Source organism: Dendrobates tinctorius, unplaced genomic scaffold (assembly GCF_039654945.1).
Source record: "Dendrobates tinctorius isolate UK_male_01 unplaced genomic scaffold, ASM3965494v1 ptg000063l, whole genome shotgun sequence".
NCBI lineage: Eukaryota > Metazoa > Chordata > Amphibia > Anura > Dendrobatidae > Dendrobates > Dendrobates tinctorius.
This window is the reverse complement of record NW_027361731.1, coordinates 26044460-26063681: the sequence shown is the minus strand read 5'-3', so window position 1 is coordinate 26063681 and position 19222 is coordinate 26044460.

Below are 19222 nucleotides of genomic sequence, written 5' to 3'. Positions count from 1 at the left end.
TGTATGGGGGTACAAACGGGGGACATTACTATTGTATGGGGGTACAAACGGGGGACATTACTATTGAATGGGGTTACAAAAGGGGGACATTACTATTGTATGGGGGTACAAAAGGGGGACATTACTATTCTATGGGAGTACAAAAGGGTGACATTACTATTCTATGGGAGTACAGAAGGGGTGCATTACTATTGTATGGGAGTACAGAAGGGGTGCATTACTATTGTATGGGAGTACAGAAGGGGTGCATTACTATTGTATGGGGGTACAAACGGGGGACATTACTATTCTATGGGAGTACAAACGGGGGACATTACTATTGTATGGGAGTACAGAAGGGGTGCATTACTATTGTATGGGAGTACAGAAGGGGTGCATTACTATTGTATGGGAGTACAGAAGGGGTGCATTACTATTGTATGGGGGTACAAACGGGGGACATTAATATTGTATGGGGGTACAAACGGGGGACATTACTATTGAATGGGGTTACAAAAGGGGGACATTACTATTGAATGGGGTTACAAAAGGGGGACATTACTATTGTATGGGGGTACAACCGGGGACATTACTATTCTATGGGAGTACAAAAGGGTGACATTACTATTCTATGGGAGTACAGAAGGGGGGCATTACTATTGTATGGGGTTACAAAAGGGGTGCATTACTATTGTATGGGGGTACAAACGGGGGGCATTACTATAGTATGGGGGTACAAATGGGGGACATTACTATTGTATGGGGGTACAAACGGGGGACATTACTATTGTATGGGGGTACAAACGGGGGACATTACTATTGAATGGGGTTACAAAAGGGGGACATTACTATTGTATGGGGGTACAAAAGGGGGACATTACTATTCTATGGGAGTACAAAAGGGTGACATTACTATTCTATGGGAGTACAGAAGGGGTGCATTACTATTGTATGGGAGTACAGAAGGGGTGCATTACTATTGTATGGGAGTACAGAAGGGGTGCATTACTATTGTATGGGGGTACAAACGGGGGACATTACTATTCTATGGGAGTACAAACGGGGGACATTACTATTGTATGGGAGTACAGAAGGGGTGCATTACTATTGTATGGGAGTACAGAAGGGGTGCATTACTATTGTATGGGAGTACAGAAGGGGTGCATTACTATTGTATGGGGGTACAAACGGGGGACATTACTATTGTATGGGGGTACAAACGGGGGACATTACTATTGAATGGGGTTACAAAAGGGGGACATTACTATTGAATGGGGTTACAAAAGGGGGACATTACTATTGTATGGGGGTACAAACGGGGGGACATTACTATTCTATGGGAGTACAAAAGGGTGACATTACTATTCTATGGGAGTACAGAAGGGGTGCATTACTATTGTATGGGAGTACAGAAGGGGTGCATTACTATTGTATGGGAGTACAGAAGGGGTGCATTACTATTGTATGGGGGTACAAAAGGGGGACATTACTATTCTATGGGAGTACAAACGGGGGACATTACTATTGTATGGGAGTACAGAAGGGGTGCAATACTATTGTATGGGAGTACAGAAGGGGTGCATTACTATTGTATGGGAGTACAGAAGGGGTGCATTACTATTGTATGGGGGTACAAACGGGGGACATTACTATTGTATGGGGGTACAAACGGGGGACATTACTATTGAATGGGGTTACAAAAGGGGGACATTACTATTGTATGGGGGTACAAAAGGGGGACATTACTATTGTATGGGGGTACAAACGAGGGACATTACTATTGTATGGGAGTACAGAAGGGGTGCATTACTATTGTATGGGGGTACAAACGTGGGACATTACTATTGTATGGGGGTACAAACGGGGGACATTACTATTGAATGGGGTTACAAAAAAGGGACATTACTATTGTATGGGGGTACAAAAGGGGGACATTACTATTCTATGGGAGTACAAAAGGGGGACATTACTATTGTATGGGGGTACAAACGGGGGACATTACTATTGTATGGGGGTACAAACGGGGGACATTACTATTGTATGGGAGTACAGAAGGGGTGCATTACTATTGTATGGGAGTACAGAAGGGGTGCATTACTATTGTATGGGAGTACAAAGGGTGACATTACTATTGTATGGGAGCACAAAAGGGGGGCATTACTATTGTATGGGGGTACAAAAGGGGGACATTACTATTGTATGGGATTGCAAAAGGGGGACATTACTATTGTATGGGAGTACAAAGGGTGACATTACTATTGTATGGAAGTTCAAAAGGGGGCATTACTATTGTATGGGGGCATTACTATTGTATGGGAGTACAAAAGGGGGGCATTAATATTGTATGGGGGTACAAAAGGGGGGCATTACTATTGTATGGGAGTACAAAAGGGGGGCATTACTATTGTATGGGAGTACAAAAGGGGGACATTACTATTGTATGGGGGTACAAAAGAGGGACATTATTATTATTGTATGGGAGTACAAAAGAGGGACATTATTATTATTGTATGGGAGTACAAAAGGGGGACATTACTATTGTATGGGGGTACAAACGGGGGGTATTACTATTGTATGGGAGTACAAAAGGGGGGCTTTACTATTGTATGGGATTACAAAAGGGGGGCATTACTATTGTATGGGAGTACAAAAGGGGGGCATTTCTATTGTATGGGAGTACAAAAGGGGGACATTACTATTGTATGGGGGTACAAAAGGAGGGCATTACTATTGTATGGGAGTACAAAAGGGGGGCATTACTATTGTATGGGAGTACAAAAAGGGGGCATTACTATTGTATGGGAGTACAAAAGGGGGACATTACTATTGTATGGGGGTACAAAAGAGGGACATTATTATTATTATTGTATGGGGGTACAAAAGGGGGGTACTACTATTGTATGGGGGTACAAACGAGGGGCATTACTATTCTATGGGGGTACAAAAGGGGGACATTACTATTGTATGGTGGTACAAAAGTGGGACATTACTATTGTATGGGGGTACAAACGGGGGGGCATTACTATTGTATGGGGGTACAAAAGGGGGACATTACTATTGTATAGGGGTACAAAAGGGGGGAATTACTATTGTATGGGAGCACAAAGGGTGACATTGCTATTGTATGGGAGTACAAAAGGGGGGCATTACTATTGTATGGGGTCACAAAAGGGGGGCATTACTATTGTATGGGAGTACAAAAGGGGGGCATTACTATTGTACGGGGGTACAAAAAGGGGGCATTACTATTGTATGGGGGTACAAACGGGGGGCATTACTATTGTATAGGGGTACAAAAGGGGGAATTACTATTGTATGGGGGTACAAACGGGGGACATTAACATTGTATGGTGGTACAAAAGGGGGACATTACTATTGTATGGGGTTACAAAAGGGGGACATTACTATTGTATGGGGTTACAAATGGGGGACATTACTATAGTATGGGGGTACAAAAGGGGGGCATTACTATTGTATTGGAGTACAAAAGGGGGACATTACTATAGTATGGGGGTACAAAAGGGGGGCATTACTATTGCATGGGAGTACAAAAGGGGGACATTACTATTGTATGGGAGAACAAAGGGTGACATTACTATTGTATGGGAGTACAAAAGGGGGACATTACTATTGTATGGGGGTACAAAAGGGGGAATTACTATTGTATGGGGGTACAAAAGGGGGGCATTACTATTGTATGGGAGTACAAAAGGGGGGCATTACTATTGTATGGGAGTACAAAAGGGGGACATTACTATTATTGCATGGGAGTACAAAAGGGGGACATTACTACTGTAAGGGGGTACAAAAGGGGGCATTACTATTGTATGGTATTACAAAGGGTGACATTACTATTGTATGGGAGTACAAAAGGGGGGCATTACTATTGTATGGGGGTACAAAAGGGGGGCATTACTATTTTATGGGGGTACAAAAGGGGGGCATTACTATTGTATGGGAGTACAAAAGAAGGGCATTACTATTGTATGGGAGTACAAAGGGTGATATTACTATTGTATGGGAGTACAAAAGGGGGGCATTACTATTGTATGGGGTACAAAAGGGGGGCATTACTATTGTATGGGGGTACAAAAGGGGGGCATTACTATTGTATGGGGTACAAAAGGGGGGCATTACTATTGTATGGGGGTACAAAAGGGGGGCATTACTATTGTATGGGAGTACAAAAGAAGGGCATTACTATTGCATGGGAGTACAAAGGGTGACATAACTATTGTATGGGAGTACAAAAGGGGGGCATTACTATTGTATGGGGGTACAAAAGGGGGGCATTACTATTGTATGGGAGTACAAAAGGGGGGCATTACTATTGTATGGGAGTACAAAAGGGGGGCATTACTATTGTATGGGAGTACAAAAGGGGGCATTACTATTGTATGGGAGTACAAAAGGGGGACATTACTATTTTATGGGAGTACAAAAGGTGGGCATTACTATTGTATGGGAGTACAAAAGGGGGCATTACTATTGTATGGGAGTACAAAAGGGGGGCATTACTATTGTATGGGAGTACAAAAGGGGGCATTACTATTGTATGGGGGTACAAAAGGGGGGCATTACTATTGTATGGGGGTACAAAAGGGGGGCATTACTATTGTATGGGAGTACAAAAGGGGGACATTACTATTGTATGGGGGTACAAAAGGAGGGCATTACTATTGTATGGGAGTACAAAAGGGGGGCATTACTATTGTATGGGAGTACAAAAAGGGGGCATTACTATTGTATGGGAGTTCAAAAAGGGGGCATTACTATTGTATGGGAGTACAAAAGGAGGGCATTACTATTGTATGGGAGTACAAAAGGGGGGCATTACTATTGTATGGGGGTACAAACGAGGGGCATTACTATTCTATGGGGGTACAAAAGGGGGACATTACTATTGTATGGTGGTACAAAAGTGGGACATTACTATTGTATGGGGGTACAAACGGGGGGCATTACTATTGTATGGGGGTACAAAAGGGGGACATTACTATTGCATAGGGGTACAAAAGGGGGGCATTACTATTGTATGGGAGTACAAAAGGGGGGCATTACTATTGTACGGGGGTACAAAAGGGGGCATTACTATTGTATGGGGGTACAAACGGGGGGCATTACTATTGTATAGGGGTACAAAAGGGGGAATTACTATTGTATGGGGGTACAAACGGGGGACATTAATATTGTATGGTGGTACAAAAGGGGGACATTACTATTGTATGGGGTTACAAAAGGGGGACATTACTATTGAATGGGGGTACAAAAGGGGGATATTACTATTCTATGGGAATACAAAAGGGGGACATTACTATTGTATGGGAGTACAAAAGGGGGACATTACTATCGTATGGGAGTACAAAAGAAGGGCACTACTATTGTATGGGAGTACAAAGGGTGACATTACTATTGTATGGGGGTAAAAAAAGGGGGGCATTACTATTGTATGGGGGGAACAAAAGGGGGGCATTACTATTGTATGGGGGTACAAAAGGGGGGCATTACTATTGTATGGGAGTACAAAAGGGGGGCATTACTATTGTATGGGGGTACAAAAGGGGGGCATTACTATTGTATGGGAGTACAAAAGGGGGACATTACTATTGTATGGGGGTACAAAAGGGGGGCATTACTATTGTATGGGGGTACAAAAGGGGGCATTACTATTGCATGAGGGTACAAAAGAAGGGCATTACTATTGTATGGGAGAACAAAGGGTGACATTACTATTGCATGGGAGTACAAAAGGAGGGCATTACTATTGTATGGGGGTACAAAAGGGGGACATTACTATTGTATGGGAGTACAAAAGGGGGACATTAATATTGTATGGGGGTATAAAAAGGGGGACATTACTATTGTATAGGGGTACAAAAGGGGGACATTACTATTGTATGGGGTTACAAAAGGGGGACATTACTATTGTATGGGGGTACAAAAGGGGGACATTACTATTGTATGGGAGTACAAAAGGGGGACATTACTATTGTATGGGGTTACAAATGGGGGACATTACTATAGTATGGGGGTACAAAAGGGGGGCATTACTATTGTATGGGAGTACAAAAGGGGGACATTACTATAGTATGGGGGTTAAAAAGGAGGGCATTACTATTGTATGGGGGTACAAAAGGGGGACATTACTATTGTATGGGAGTACAAAAGGGGGACATTACTATAGTATGGGGGTACAAAAGGGGGGCATTACTATTGTATGGGAGTACAAAAGGAGGGCATTACTATTGTATGGGGGTACAAAAGGGGGACATTACTATTGTATGGGAGTACAAAAGGGGGACATTAATATTGTATGGGGGTACAAAAGGGGGACATTACTATTGTATGGGAGTACAAAAGGGGGACATTAATATTGTATGGGGTTACAAATGGGGGACATTACTATAGTATGGGGGTACAAAAGGGGGGCATTACTATTGTATGGGAGTACAAAAGGGGGACATTACTATAGTATGGGGGTACAAAAGGGGGGCATTACTATTGCATGGGAGTACAAAAGGGGGACATTACTATTGTATGGGAGAACAAAGGGTGACATTACTATTGTATGGGAGTACAAAAGGGGGGCATTACTATTGTATGGGGGTACAAAAGGGGGCATTACTATTGTATGGGGGTACAAAAGGGGGGCATTACTATTGTATGGGAGTACAAAAGGGGGGCATTACTATTGTATGGGAGTACAAAAGGGGGACATTACTATTATTGCATGGGAGTACAAAAGGGGGACATTACTACTGTATGGGGGTACAAAAGGGGGGCATTACTATTGTATGGTATTACAAAGGGTGACATTACTATTGTATGGGAGTACAAAAGGGGGGCATTACTATTGTATGGGGGTACAAAAGGGGGGCATTACTATTGTATGGGAGTACAAAAGAAGGGCATTACTATTGTATGGGAGTACAAAGGGTGATATTACTATTGTATGGGAGTACAAAAGGGGGGCATTACTATTGTATGGGGTACAAAAGGGGGGCATTACTATTGTATGGGGGTACAAAAGGGGGGCATTACTATTGTATGGGGTACAAAAGGGGGGCATTACTATTGTATGGGGGTACAAAAGGTGGGCATTACTATTGTATGGGAGTACAAAAGGGGGCATTACTATTGTATGGGAGTACAAAAGGGGGGCATTACTATTGTATGGGAGTATAAAAGGGGGCATTACTATTGTATGGGGGTACAAAAGGGGGGCATTACTATTGTATGGGGGTACAAAAGATGGCATTACTATTGTATGGGAGTACAAAAGGGGGGCATTACTATTGTATGGGAGTACAAAAGGGGGCATTACTATTGTATGGGGGTACAAAAGGGGGGCATTACTATTGTATGGGAGTACAAAAGGGGGACATTACTATTGTATGGGGGTACAAAAGGGGGGCATTACTATTGTATGGGAGTACAAAAGGGGGACATTACTATTGTATGGGGGTACAAACGGGGGGCATTACTATTGTATGGGGGTACAAAAGGGGGACATTACTATTGTATGGGGGTACAAAAGGGGGGCATTACTATTGTATGGGGGTACAAAAGATGGCATTACTATTGTATGGGAGTACAAAAGGGGGGCATTACTATTGTATGGGAGTACAAAAGGGGGCATTACTATTGTATGGGAGTACAAAAGGGGGGCATTACTATTGTATGGGAGTACAAAAGGGGGCATTACTATTGTATGGGGGTACAAAAGGGGGGCATTACTATTGTATGGGAGTACAAAAGGGGGACATTACTATTGTATGGGGGTACAAACGGGGGGCATTACTATTGTATGGGGGTACAAAAGGGGGACATTACTATTGTATGGGGGTACAAACGGAGGACATTACTATTGTATGGGGGTACAAAATGGGGACATTACTATTGTATCGGAGTACAAAAGAGGGACATTACTATTGTATGAGGGTACAAAAGGGGGGCATTACTATTGTATGGGAGTGCAAAAGGGGGGCATTACTATTGTATGGGATTACAAAAGGTGGACATTACTATAGTATGGGGGTACAAAAGGGGGGCTTTACTATTGTATGGGGGTACAAATGGGGGGCATTACTATTGTACGGGAGTACAAAAGGGGGCATTACTATTGTGTGGGATTACAAAAGGGGGACATTACTATTGTATGCGGGTACAAAAGGGGGGCATTACTATTGTATGGGGGTACAAAAGGGTGGCATTAATATTTTATGGAAGTACAAAAGGGGGGCATTAATATTGTATGGGAGTACAAAAGGGGGGCATTACTATTGTATGGGAGTACAAAAGGGGGACATTACTATTGTATGGGGGTACAAAAGAGGTACATTACTATTATTGTATGGGAGTACAAAAGGGGGACATTACTATTGTATGAGGGTATAAACGGGGGGCATTACTATTGTATGGGAGTACAAAAAGGGGGCCTTACTATTGTATGGGAGTACAAAAGTGGGGCATTACTATTGTATGGGAGTACAAAAGGGGGGCTGTTGTGAGTTCATTTTTCCCTTCACCAGTGAGGTCTGATGAACTCCCTCTTCTGGCGAAGGAAGGCAGTGAGGCTGATTACCAAACAGCTGAGCAGGTAGATGATGACTGGGTCACAGGAACTGATGACTGGATATAAGGCAGCCGACGCCCTGCTGCCTTGCCGGTGATTTTCCTGCTGGACTCTTGGAGACAAGTCTGATTTCTGCTTCTCAAAGCTAAGTTTTGCTCTGCCTTTTGTACTCTTTAGTTCTGGTTTTGTTTGCCTTGATTTTTGGAGTTCAGCCATCCCCGGCCGGGGGTGAGCTGAATTCCATTTTTGTCTCTGATCTGTTGATCTCTGGCTGTGTCTTCAGAATATACCTGAGTGCTGATATAGTCTTTTTGAAGCCTAGCGACTTCAGGGCCCATTTTTCCTATCAGTCTGTTGGTTCATTTTTTGGATAGGGTTTTTGCGGATTGCAGACAGCAGCTTTTCTATCCTGTCCTAGTTAGTTAGCTTGGGCCCCATCATTTGCTCAACCTATCTTTCCATCTGTGTTAGTGTTTTTTCATCTTGCTTCACAGTCATTATATGTTGGGGGCTGCCTATTGCTTTGGGGTCTGCTCTGGGGCAGTTTAGATTTCCCCTTTCTGTCTTTAGGCTAATTTAGTTCTCCGGCTGTATCAAGGGGTCTAGGGCACCGTAGGAACCCCCACGGCTACTGCTAGTTGTTGTGGATAGGTTCAGGGGTCTGCAATCCGATAGCTTCCAGTTTCTCTGGTTTTCTGGACTTAGCTATCAATTTTGTTTTTTCCTCCTTCGGTGACTCATCCATAACAAGGGGCATTACTATTGTATGGGAGTACAAAAGGGGGACATTACTATTGTATAGGGGTACAAAAGGGGGGCATTACTATTGCATGGGGGTACAAACGGGGGGGCATTACTATTGTATAGGAGTACAAAAGGGGGGCATTACTATTGTATGGGGTTACAAAAGGGGGACATTACTATTGTATGGTGGTACAAAAGGGGACATTACTATTGTATGGGGTTACAAAAGGGGGACATTACTATTGTATGGGGGTACAAAAGGGGGACATTACTATTGTATGGGAGTACAAAAGGGGGACACTACTATTGTTTGGGAGTACAAAAGAAGGGCATTACTATTGTATGGAAGTACAAAGGGTGACATTACTATTGTATGGGAGTACAATAGGGGGCCATTACTATTGAATGGGGGTACAAAAGGGGGGAATTACTATTGTATGGGGGTACAAAAGGGGGGCATTACTATTGTATGGGAGCACAAAAGGGGGGCATTACTATTGTATGGGGGTACAAAAGGGGGACATTACTATTGAATGGGGGTACAAAAGGGGGAATTACTATTGTATGGGGGTACAAAAGGGGGCATTACTATTGTATGGGAGCACAAAAGGGGGCATTACTATTGTATGGTGGTACAAAAGGGGGACATTACTATTGTATGGGAGTACAAAAGGGGGGCATTACTATTGTATGGGAGTACAAAGGGGGGCATTACTATTGTATGGGAGTACAAAAGGGGGGCATTACTATTGTATGGGAGTACAAAAGGAGGACATTACTATTGTATGGGGGTACAAAAGAGGGATATTACTATTATTGTATGGGAGTACAAAAGGGGGACATTACTATTGTATGGGGGTACAAAAGGGGGACATTACTATTGTATGGGGTTACAAAAGGGGGACATTACTATTGTATAGGGGTACAAAAGGGGGACATTACTATTTTATGGTGGTACAATAGGGGACATTACTATTGTATGGGGGTACATAAGGGGAACATTACTATTGTATAGGGGTGCAAAAGGGGGACATTACTATTGTATGGGGGTACAAAAGGGGGACATTACTATTGTATGGGAGTTCAAAAGGGGGACATTGCTATTGTATGGGGGTACAAAAGGGGGACATTACTATTGTATGGGAGTACAAAAGAGGGACATTACTATTGTATGGGAGTACTGTATTGCCAACTGTTTAGCAATAAAGTTCGGATACGGCTTTAAAGAAGGCTACTACTTGGATATAACACAAATTTATTATACAATGATTAATTTAAATGATAAAACATCAAATTAATGGAATGCAATTAATTTCATGTGAATCATACAATTATTATGAATTATAGTACATAGAGAAATAAGCATCCATACTATACATTACCAAGCATTGTAACATCACTTCTCCACTGGAGGGACCACAGTGTCAGCGAGAAGGAAATACTCTGGTCTTGTCATCACAGAAACAGTCAAAGCAAATATCACTTGTGTGCAAATCAGGGTAATGAATCTTTGAAACACAGAGCTTCAAAGACCATAGAACAATTCCTTGTCTTACGGTATTGACACAGAGCAAACGCTTTGTGTCTCACTATCAAAGTTCAGCATTAATGATATTGCACCGTAGTATATTGCAATATATAGTGTTTGGATTCAAACAACCATATTTCATATTTGCAATACTTTCCACCCTTGGTCTAATGACCACACTATATCAAAGCATATAAACAATATATTACAATATGTAGGATATAAGATATCCATATTTTTATTAGCACCACAAGTACAAAAGGGGGGCATTACTATTGTATGGGAGTACAAAAGGGGGCATTACTATTGTATGGGAGTACAAAAGGGGGACATTACTATTGTATGGGGGTACAAAAAGGGGACATTACTATTGTAAGGGGTTACAAAAGGGGGACATTACTATTGTATAGGGGTACAAAAGGGGGACATTACTATTGTATGGTGGTACAATAGGGGACATTACTATTGTATGGGGGTACAAAAGGGGAATATTATTATTGTATGGGGGTACAAAAGGGGAACATTACTATTGTATAGGGGTACAAAAGGGGGACATTACTATTATATGTGGTTACAAAAGGGGGACATCACTATTGTATGTGAGTACAAAAGGGGGACATTACTATTATATGGGGTTACAAAAGGGGGACATTACTATTATATGGGGTTACAAAAGGGGGACATTACTATTGTATGGGGTTACAAAAATCAGTCATTACTATTATATGTGGGTACAAAAGGGGGTCATTACTATTCTATAGGGGGTACAAAAGGGGGCCATTACTATTGTATGGAGGTACAAAAAGGAATATTCCTATTACATGGGGGCCAAATTTGAATGTTAATGCTCCATTTGGGTTACAAAGAGGGGCATTTCTACTCTATGGCTCACCTGGTGCCAGTGGTTCACTAAGCCGTAGGTCTGGATGACAGCTAGGAGCAGGATAACTGGACGGCACGTGGAACAGCAGAGATGGATTATTAAGTCGACACCTAGGAACATTGGAGCTGGATGTACTGGACAGCTCATGGAACAGTGGAGCTGGATATGTAGACAAGCACCTTGATAGAACAGGACAAGAGTGGACAGGCACCTAGGAGCAGCAGAGCCGTTTATGCAGTTAAGCAGCTTGGTACATTACAGCCAGATATGCGGTGTATGTATACGTATTCATGTAGTTCAGAACCTTGGAATAGCAGAGCTGATTGTACAGACAGCACCTTGGAACATCAGAGCCATGTATGCAGGCAATCTACTTGACATAGCATACAAAACCTAGGAACCCATGTTAGTAGACAGGCTCCTTGGAATAACAGAGCCAAGTATGCGGACACCATCTTGGAACATTAGAGCTGTGCTGGCAAACATATAGCTTTGCATAGCAGAATCGAGTGTGCGGACACCACATGGAACAGTAGATCCATATTGGCAGACAGGCACATTGGAATAGCAGTGCCGAGTGTGCGCATGCCTTATTAGAACAGTAGATCCATATTGGCAGACAGGCACATTGGAATAGCAGTGCCGAGTGTGCGCATGCCTTATTAGAACAGTAGATCCATATTGGCAGACAGGCACATTGGAATAGCAGTGCCGAGTGTGTGCATGCCTTAATAGAACACTAGATCCATATAGTCAGACAGGCACATTGGAATAGCAGCGCCGAGTGTGCGCATGCCTTACTAGAACACTAGATCCATATTGGCAGACAGGCACATTGGAATAGCAGTGCCGATTGTGCGCATGCCTTATTAGAACAGTAGATCCATACTGGCAGACAGGCACATTGGAATAGCAGTGCCGAGTGTGCGCATGCCTTATTAGAACAATAGATCCATATTGGCAGACAGGCACATTGGAATAGCAGTGCCAAGTGTGCACATGCCTTATTAGAACACTAGATCAATATTGGCAGACAGGCACTTTGGAATAGCAGTGCCGAGTGTGCGCATGCCTTATTAGAACAGTAGATCCATATTGGCAGACAGGCACATTAGAATAGCAGTGCCGAGTGTGCGCATGCCTTATTAGAACAGTAGATCCATATTGGCAGACAGGCACATTGGAATAGCAGTGCCGAGTGTGCGCATGCCTTATTAGAACACTAGATCCATATTGTCAGACAGGCACATTGGAATAGCAGTGCCGTTTGTGCGCATGCCTTATTAGATCAGTAGATCCATACTGGCAGACAGGCACATTGGAATAGCAGTGCCGAGTGTGCGCATGCCTTATTAGAACAATAGATCCATATTGGCAGACAGGCACATTGGAATAGCAGTGCCGAGTGTGCACATGCCTTATTAGAACACTAGATCAATATTGGCAGACAGGCACTTTGGAATAGCAGTGCCGAGTGTGCGCATGCCTTATTAGAACACTAGATCAATATTGGCAGACAGGCACTTTGGAATAGCAGTGCCGAGTGTGCGCATGCCTTATTAGAACAGTAGATCCATATTGTCAGACAGGCACATTGGAACAGCAGTGCCGAGTCTGCGCATGCCTTATTAGAACACTAGATCCATATTGGCAGACAGGCACTTTGGAATAGCAGTGTCGAGTGTGCGCATGCCTTATTAGAACAGTAGATCCATACTAGCAGACAGGCATATTGGAATAGCAGTGCCGAGTGTGCGCATGCCTTAATAGAACACTAGATCCATATTGGCAGACAGGCACATTGGAATAGCAGTGCCGAGTGTGCGCATGCCTTATTAGAACACTAGATCCATACTGGCAGACAGGCACATTGGAATAGCAGTACCGAGTGTGTGCATGCCTTATTAGAACAGTAGATCCATATTGGCAGACAGGCACATGGGAATAGCAGTGCCGAATGTGCGCATGCCTTATTAGATCAGTAGATCCATACTGGCAGACAGGCACATTGGAATAGCAGTGCCAAGTGTGTGCATGCCTTATTAGAACAGTAGATCCATATTGGCAGACAGGCACATTGGAATAGCAGTGCCGAGTGTGCGCATGCCTTATTAGAACAGTAGATCCATACTGGCAGACAGGCACATTGGAATAGCAATGCCGAGTGTGCGCATGCCTTATTAGAACGCTAGATCCATATTGGCAGACAGGCACATTGGAATAGCAGTGCCAAGTGTGCACATGCCTTATTACAACAGTAAATCCATACTGGCAGACAGGCACCTAGCAGAGCAGAGTGTACGCATGCCTTATTAGAACAGTAAATCCATATTGTCAGACAGGCACATTGGAATAGCAGTGCCAAGTGTGCGCATGCCTTCTTGGAACACTAGACCCATATTGGCAGACAGGCACATTGGAATAGCAGAGCTGAGTGTGCGCATGCCTTATCAGTACAGTAGATCCATATTGGCAGACAGGCACATTGGAATAGCAGTGCCGAGTGTGCGCATGCCTTATTAGAACAGTAGATCCACACTGGCAGACAGGCACATTGAAATAGCAGTGCGGAGTGTGTGCATGCCTTATTAGAACACTAGATCCATATTGGCAGACAGGCACATTGGAATAGCAGTGCCGAGTGTGCGCATGCCTTATTAGAACAGTAGATCCATATTGTCAGACAGGCACATTGGAATAGCAGTACCGAGTGTGCGCACGCCTTATTAGAACACTAGATCCATATTCGCAGACAGGCACATTGGAATAGCAGTGCCGAGTGTGCGCATGCCTTATTAGAACACTAGATCCATATTGGCAGACAGGCACATTGGAATAGCAGTGCCGAGTGTGCGCATGCCTTCTTGGAACACTAGATCCATATTGGCAGACAGGCACATTGGAATAGCAGTGCCGAGTGTGCGCATGTCTTCTTGGAACACTAGATCCATATTGGCAGACAGGCACATTGGAATAGCAGTGCCGAGTGTGCGCATGCCTTATTAGAACACTAGATCCATATTGGCAGACAGGCACCTAGCAGAGCCGAGTGTGCGCATGCCTTATTAGAACAGTAGATCCATATTGTCAGACAGGCACATTGGAATAGCAGTGCCGAGTGTGCGCATGCCTTCTTGGAACAATAGATCCATATTGGCAGACAGGCACATTGGAATAGCAGTGCCGAGTGTGCGCATGCCTTATTAGACCAGTAGATCCATACTGGCAGACAGGCACATTGGAATAGCAGTGCCGAGTGTGTGCATGCCTTATTAGAACACTAGATCCATATTGGCAGACAGGCACATTGGAATAGCAGTGCCGAGTGTGTGCATGCCTTATTAGAACAGTAGATCCATATTGTCAGACAGGCACATTGGAATAGCAGTGCCTAGTGTGCACACGCCTTATTAGAACACTAGATCCATATTGGCAGACAGGCACATTGGAATAGCAGTGCCGAGTGTGCGCATGCCTTATTAGAACAGTAGATCCATACTGGCAGACAGGCACATTGGAATAGCAATGCCGAGTGTGCGCATGCCTTATTAGAACGCTAGATCCATATTGGCAGACAGGCACATTGGAATAGCAGTGCCAAGTGTGCACATGCCTTATTACAACAGTAAATCCATACTGGCAGACAGGCACCTAGCAGAGCAGAGTGTACGCATGCCTTATTGGAACAGTAGATCCATATTGTCAGACAGGCACATTGGAATAGCAGTGCCAAGTGTGCGCATGCCTTCTTGGAACACTAGATCCATATTGGCAGACAGGCACATTGGAATAGCAGAGCTGAGTGTGTGCATGCCTTATCAGTACAGTAGATCCATATTGGCAGACAGGCACATTGGAATAGCAGTGCCGAGTGTGCGCATGCCTTATTAGAACAGTAGATCCACACTGGCAGACAGGCACATTGAAATAGCAGTGCCGAGTGTGTGCATGCCTTATTAGAACACTAGATCCATATTGGCAGACAGGCACATTGGAATAGCAGTGCCGAGTGTGCGCATGCCTTATTAGAACAGTAGATCCATATTGTCAGACAGGCACATTGGAATAGCAGTACCGAGTGTGCGCACGCCTTATTAGAACACTAGATCCATATTCGCAGACAGGCACAATGGAATAGCAGTGCCGAGTGTGCGCATGCCTTATTAGAACACTAGATCCATATTGGCAGACAGGCACATTGGAATAGCAGTGCCGAGTGTGCGCATGCCTTCTTGGAACACTAGATCCATATTGGCAGACAGGCACATTGGAATAGCAGTGCCGAGTGTGCGCATGTCTTCTTGGAACACTAGATCCATATTGGCAGACAGGCACATTGGAATAGCAGTGCCGAGTGTGCGCATGCCTTATTAGAACACTAGATCCATATTGGCAGACAGGCACCTAGCAGAGCCGAGTGTGCGCATGCCTTATTAGAACAGTAGATCCATATTGTCAGACAGGCACATTGGAATAGCAGTGCCGAGTGTGCGCATGCCTTCTTGGAACAATAGATCCATATTGGCAGACAGGCACATTGGAATAGCAGAGCCGAGTGTGCGCATGCCTTATTAGACCAGTAGATCCATACTGGCAGACAGGCACATTGGAATAGCAGTGTCGAGTGTGCGCATGCCTTATTAGAACAGTAGATCCATACTGGCAGACAGGCATATTGGAATAGCAGTGCCGAGTGTGCGCATGCCTTAATAGAACACTAGATCCATATTGGCAGACAGGCACATTGGAATAGCAGTGCCGAGTGTGCGCATGCCTTATTAGAACACTAGATCCATACTGGCAGACAGGCACATTGGAATAGCAGTGCCGAGTGTGTGCATGCCTTATTAGAACAGTAGATCCATATTGGCAGACAGGCACATGGGAATAGCAGTGCAGAATGTGCGCATGCCTTATTAGAACAGTAGATCCATACTGGCAGACAGGCACATTAGAATAGCAGTGCCAAGTGTGTGCATGCCTTATTAGAACAGTAGATCCATATTGGCAGACAGGCACATTGGAATAGCAGTGCCGAGTGTGCGCTTGCCTTATTAGAACAGTAGATCCATATTGGCAGACAGGCACATTGGAATAGCAGTGCCGAGTGTGCGCATGCCTTATTAGAACAGTAGATCCATACTGGCAGACAGGCACGTGGAATAGCAGTGCCGAGTGTGCGCACGCCTTATTAGAACAGTAGATCCATACTGACAGACAGGCACCTAGCAGAGCCGAGTGTGCGCATGCCTTATTAGAACAGTAGATCCATATTGTCAGACAGGCACATTGGAATAGCAGTGCCGAGTGTGCGCATGCCTTCTTGGAACACTAGATCCATATTGGCAGACAGGCACATTGGAATAGCAGAGCTGAGTGTGCGCATGCCTTATCAGTACAGTAGATCCATATTGGCAGACAGGCACATTGGAATAGCAGTGCCGAGTGTGCGCATGCCTTATTAGAACACTAGATCCATATTGGCAGACAGGCACATTGGAATAGCAGTGCCGAGTGTGCGCATGCCTTCTTGGAACACTAGATCCATATTGGCAGACAGGCACATTGGAATAGCAGTGCCGAGTGTGCGCATGCCTTCTTGGAACACTAGATCCATATTGGCAGACAGGCACATTGGAATAGCAGTGCCGAGTGTGCGCATGCCTTATTAGAACACTAGATCCATATTGTCAGACAGGCACATTGGAATAGCAGTGCCGAGTGTGTGCATGCCTTCTTGGAACACTAGATCCATATTGTCAGACAGGCACATTGGAATAGCAGAGCTGAGTGTGCGCATGCCTTATCAGTACAGTAGATCCATATTGGCAGACAGGCACATTGGAATAGCAGTGCCGAGTGTGCGCATGCCTTATTAGACCAGTAGATCCATACTGGCAGACAGGCACATTGGAATAGCAGTGCCGAGTGTGTGCATGCCTTATTAGAACACTAGATCCATATTAGCAGACAGGCACATTGGAATAGCAGTGCAGAGTGTGCGCATGCCTTATTAGAACAGTAGATCCATATTGTCAGACAGGCACATTGGAATAGCAGTGCCTAGTGTGCGCACGCCTTATTAGAACACTAGATCCATAATGGCAGACAGGCACATTGGAATAGCAGGGCCGAGTGTGCGCATGCCTTATTAGAACAGTAGATCCATATTGTCAGACAGGCACATTGGAATAGCAGTGCCAAGTGTGCGCACGCTTTATTAGAACACTAGATCCATATTTGCAGACAGTCACATTGGAATAGCAGAGCTGAGTGTGCGCATGCCTTATCAGTACAGTAGATCCATATTGGCAGACAGGCACATTGGAATAGCAGTGCCGAGTGTGCGCATGCCTTATTAGAACACTAGATCCATATTGGCAGACAGGCACATTGGAATAGCAGTGCCGAGTGTGCGCATGCCTTCTTGGAACACTAGATCCATATTGGCAGACAGGCACATTGGAATAGCAGTGCCGAGTGTGCGCATGCCTTCTTGGAACACTAGATCCATATTGGCAGACAGGCACATTGGAATAGCAGTGCCGAGTGTGCGCATGCCTTATTAGAACACTAGATCCATATTGGCAGACAGGCACCTAGCAGAGCCGAGTGTGCGCATGCTTTATTAGAACAGTAGATCCATACTGGCAGACAGGCACATTGGAATAGCAGTGCCGAGTGTGGGCATGCCTTATTAGAACAGTAGATCCATATTGGCAGACAGGCACATTGGAATAGCAGTGCCGAGTGTGCGCATGCCTTATTAGAACAGTAGATCCATACTGGCAGACAGGCACATTGGAATAGCAGTGCCGAGTGTGCGCATGCCTTATTACAACAGTAGATCCATATTGGCAGACAGGCACATTGGAATAGCAGTGCCGAGTGTGCGCTTGCCTTATTAGAACAGTAGATCCATATTGGCAGACAGGCACATTAGAATAGCAGTGCCGAGTGTGCGCATGCCTTATTAGAACAGTAGATCCACACTGGCAGACAGGCCCATTGGAATAGCAGTGCCGAGTGTGCGCATGCCTTATTAGAACAGTAGATCCATATTGTCAGACAGGCACATTGGAATAGCAGTGCCGAGTGTGCGCACGCCTTATTAGAACACTAGATCCATATTGGCAGACAGGCACATTGGAACAGCAGTGCCGAGTGTGCGCATGCCTTATTAGAACAGTAGATCCATATTGGCAGACAGGCACATTGGAATAGGAGAGCCGAGTGTGCGCATGCCTTATTAGAACACTACATCCATATTGGCAGACAGGCACATTGGAATAGCAGTGCCGAGTGTGCGCATGCCTTATTAGAACAGTAGATCCATATTGTCAGACAGGCACATTGGAATAGCAGTGCCGAGTGTGCGCACGCCTTATTAGAACAGTAGATCCATATTGGCAGACAGGCACATTGGAATAGCAGTGCCGAGTGTGCGCATGCCTTATTAGAACAGTAGATCCATACTGGCAGACAGGCACATTGGAATAGCAGTACCGAGTGT